The 4,726-nt window shown below is 38.0% G+C and overlaps 1 pseudogene; it reads left to right on the forward strand.

Moving 5' to 3' along the window:
* The first annotated feature begins 259 nt into the window (after nt 1-259).
* LOC102907908 (far upstream element-binding protein 1-like) lies at nt 260-3,643 on the forward strand (annotated as a pseudogene).
* The last annotated feature ends 1,083 nt before the right edge of the window (nt 3,644-4,726 follow it).

Below are 4,726 nucleotides of genomic sequence, written 5' to 3' on the forward strand. Positions count from 1 at the left end.
GAGACTGCAACATGGACCCTCTTAAAGCCAAAAGCAAAGTCTTTATTGCCAGCTGGCAACCATTCAGTCAACTTGCCTAAACCATGCAGCTCTGAGCCTTAAAGCTCTTTGAATTTTATGCACCAAAACTACATTCGGGTTGACACACTTCAGTTAGCAAAAAGTGGAACTATAGAAACCTAAAATTAAGGTTATTATATTTAGGAACTTACTAGTTTTGGGTTTCCCTGGAAATATTGGTTAGGTCTTTGTTCTCATTATGGCATGTTTTGGGCCCTATATGCTGGCCTTTAAGGTAAGTATAATGCCTCTAACTTGGCATTAGTATTGCTAGAATCTGAAAGACTGTTAAGGCAATGTGAAGTTGTATTCAATAAGTATTTAGTATGTGGTGTCAAAGACCTAATAATGAGAAAAAAATCCTTAAAGTAAAACTGCAAATACATATTTATAAATAGTGGTTATTTTTATAGGTAAAAATTGAGACATTATTTCTCTTCCTCCAAGAGCATTTTCAAGCTATTTAATACTTAATATGTATAAATAACCCATTATCCCAGATATATTTAAGGTAGTGGAAATTCATATGGAAAACTTTTGTATTAGACACATATTAAGTTTTTCAGTCTGGGTTGGTGAGAGTTCAATATATAATACAAAGGTGTGAATAAGTATATGAATATATTTATGTGTTCATTAGGGCTTCTCTGTCAGCATGCTTATGGCTCCTGTAGCATATAAGTATCCTAGACTGCCACACATTTCAGAGTAACTGGAGAAGGTAACTATGGGTTTGGGGATATTGCTCCTCCCCTATTTTTAGGGTAGGACTTCCAATGTTTTCTCTTATCATTATTGCACATTTAGGACAATTTACATGGCTAATGCTAATAATAACTGTTTTAGCTATTGGGCATTTCTAACAAAAGCAATTAGTACAGAAGAAAGGGATCTGAGATAATGGATTAAGCCAGAAACCCCCCAAAAAATAAATAAATAAAAAGCAGTATTGATAAATTAATTAATTAATTAACAACTGTAAATACCAAAGCAAAGCTCCACTATCAGTGCCAGTAATTGCTTGAGCAGGGCTTCCCTGTGGGACATTAACCAGCTTTGCTCTTCGAGGGAAGCCATCTTAGGGGCTGAAGGCCCACGCTCCATTTGGGGAGTAAGATGCTGTCCTTTACAGTTGTTTCTTTATTTGCAGTGGTAGTGTGGTAGCAGGTGAGCTCTCTTTTTGTTTCATAGAACCATAGTAGAGTAGTCTTTTTTCAGCTTCCCGGGTCTCCTGTTGTTGTTGTAAGCATTGCCCCATTGTAATCCTCTTCTTCACACCCAGAGATTCACTCAGGGGACTTGTTACTAAGCGTCTGGGAAAATGTGTTATTTACTAGAACTAAATCTATCACTGGGGCTTTTTTTCCCTGTGATTGCTTTCCACGGCCATTTTAGACTATTTCTATTGAATATCTGATATTGAAAGCACCCCAAGGTAAATTTAAATATTAACTTGGAGTGTCTGGGATCCTATTGTAAACAGACTTTTGGGATGCCTGCCTATTTCTCTATATAAATATATTAAGCACAGAAATGTAATAGTCTTCTGTAAGGCTCTAAGCTGACTAGGAAGTGGAGACAGCTTGGTTTTAAAATGATCATTAGCATTCATTCATGCTCATTTGGCAAAGATAAGAATCTTGAAACATTTATTTATTAAATGAAAATAGCATAGGCAGACAGATCATAGTTCTCATACCTAAATGCTGCAATTCTAACATTAAATATCAAGCTAAAAACCTTCAAATGCACATTATGTATTCACATATTAAACTAGGAATGCCAAAAATAGTCATTCTAATGAAAATTCTGAATATTAAATGTCCACAGATTTTTGTCACTCATGTAATTTCTTTCAAGGCACAATGAGTTTTGATCCTTGGTGTATTAGAACAAAGTAACACATAAAAACAACCATATGGAAACAATTCTTAACACATAGGAAAAGATGGCAGTGAATTAGAATGCTTTAATCAAGTAATTCACTATTAATATCCTGTCAAAACATTCTATCTAATGTTTTCTTTCCCCATTACATTTCAGGCACTATATATGGAATTACATTGGAATTTTGTGAGACTGACTAGAAAATTCAAAAGATAATGCCTAAGAAGGTGAATATATATGTGCTGTGAGATGTTCTGTATGTCCTGTGGGAGCCTGTTCTCAGGTTCCTTGTGGCTTTACCCAGCAGGTCCACATAGAGGATGATTAGGACCACCGGCCTGAGTACAGGTGTCTGAGATGATCTGCACTTGGCCGTGCTGGGGGATGGTCTGTATGTCAAGTTGCTCTGATTGGTCAATAAATAAAACCTGATTGGCCATGGCTAGGCAGGAAGTATAGGCAGGACTAACAGAGAGGAGAAATAAAAGAACAGGAAGGCAGGAGTCACTGCCTGGAGCCACCGCCAGGACACAGAAGCCACAAGCCATGTGGCAAGGTATAGATTTATGGAAATGGATTAATTTAAGATATACGAACAGTTAGCAAGAAGCCTGCCATGGCCATACAGTTTGTAAGCAATATAAGTCTCTGTGTTTACTTGGTTGGGTCTGAGCGGCTGTGAGACTGGCTGGTGACAAAGATTTGTCCTGACTGTGGGCAAGGCAGGAAAACTCTTACATATATGTCTGTATTAAAATTTATTGCAATTACCGGCACAACCAGGCTGGTAATCCTGGTGGACCTGGACCTGGTTGTCGAGGACGAGGTAGATGTCAAGGCAACTGGAATATGGGACCACCTGGTGGACTACAGGAATTTAATTTCATTGTGCCAACTGGGAAAACTGGATTGATAATTGGAAAAGGAGGTGAAACCATAAAAAGCATAAGCCAGCAGTCTGGTGCAAGAATAGAGCTTCAGAGAAATCCTCCACCTAATGCAGATCCTAATATGAAGTTATTTACAATTGCACTCCACAGCAAATAGACTATGCTTGGCAACTCATAGAAGAGAAGATTGGGAGCCCAGTAAATCCTTTAGGGCCACCTGTACCCCATGGACCCCATGGGGTTCCAGGTCCTCATGGGCCTCCTGGGCCTCCAGGGCCTGGAACTCAATGGGACCATACAATCCTGCACCTTACAACCCAGGACCGCCTGGCCCAGCTCCGCAAGGTCCTCTAGCTCCATATGCTCCCCAGGGATGGGGAAATGCATATCCACATTGGCAGCAACCAGCTCCTCCTGACCCAGCTAAGGCAGGAACAGATCCAAACTCAGCAGCTTGGGCTGCTTATTATGCTCACTATTACCAACAGCAGGCACAGCCCCCACCTGCAGCTCCCACAGGTGCACCAGCTACAACCCAAACTAACGGACAAGGTAACTACAGAGATCAGCAGAATCCAGCTCCAGCTGGACAGGTTGATTATACAAAGGATTGGGAAGAGTACTACAAGAAAATGGGTCAAGCAGTTCCTGCTCCTACTGGGGCCCCACCAGGTGGTCAGCCAGATTATAGTGCCACTTGGGCTGAATACTATAGACAACAAGCAGCAAACTATGCCCAGACAAGTCCACAAGGAATGCCGCAGCATCCTCCAGCACCTCAGGGCCAATAATATGAAGTGGACAATACAGTAACAATACAGTATTTGCTTCATTGTGTGGGGGAAAAAAACCTTTGTTAAATATATGGATGCAGACGACTTGATGAAGATCTTAATTTTGGTTTTGGTTTAAAGTAGTGTTTTCCCCTCTTTTTTTTTTTTAATTTGGAAAATGTACAAAATATCTATCACTACTGATAGGAGGTTAATATTTCTGTGTAGAAATGAAAATTGGTTTGTTTTTAGTCTTTAGTGTAGATGTACACATTCTAGCAAATGTATTTGCAACTATTATGTAGTCAATGCTTTGTGATATAAATGTACTTTTTCAATGTATACTTGCACTTTTAAAATGCCTGTTTTGTGCTTTACAATAAATGATATGAAACCTCCTGAAAAAAATATAACAATTACCAAATATTAAAAGAATATGAATTCTATAAAACCTTACTACTTGGGCTTGTCTCAGATACTACATAGATTCTTCATGATTTTTTTAAATTAAGTTACTAATAAATGACTTCTTTCATGATTAAAGAGTTTATTATTTCACATGGGTTCATTCATTTAAAACAAGTATTATGACAATATTTTAAAGAAACAGCTTTCTAAGCATTAAACTACTTTGAGATGCAAAGTAGGACACATAACCTTCTTACTTTTGTGGATGAATTCATTGCTCACCACAATTCAATCAATTGAATTCATTTATTTTGCAAAAGAAACACTCTAGCAAACAGTGAATAGCTTATTTTAACATTGAAAGGTTACAAAAGCCACCATGCTGTGCTACAGAGAAACATTTAATTTAGTGAAAAAGCAAAACAGAAATCATCTTTATCAACAATTACAATTTTCCTTGCAAAGTCCAAGAGGGGTTTTGAAATAATTCTTCTTTTTAAAAAATAGGATAAATGCTGATCCCCACTGAGGTGAGGGACTGTGGTGGAGTGGTATCCAGAGAAAATTTATTAGTATTTTAGCTTTGGAAATGGTCTCTATATTCTTGACAAATGCTGCTGTAAAATCCTAAAAGCAAATAGAGCTAAAGAAATTTCTCCTATCATGCATGTCAGACAAGAAAGGCAAATTCAATCTATAATAGGCTGT

The sequence above is a fragment of the Peromyscus maniculatus genome, chromosome 12, assembly GCF_049852395.1.
Source record: "Peromyscus maniculatus bairdii isolate BWxNUB_F1_BW_parent chromosome 12, HU_Pman_BW_mat_3.1, whole genome shotgun sequence".
NCBI lineage: Eukaryota > Metazoa > Chordata > Mammalia > Rodentia > Cricetidae > Peromyscus > Peromyscus maniculatus.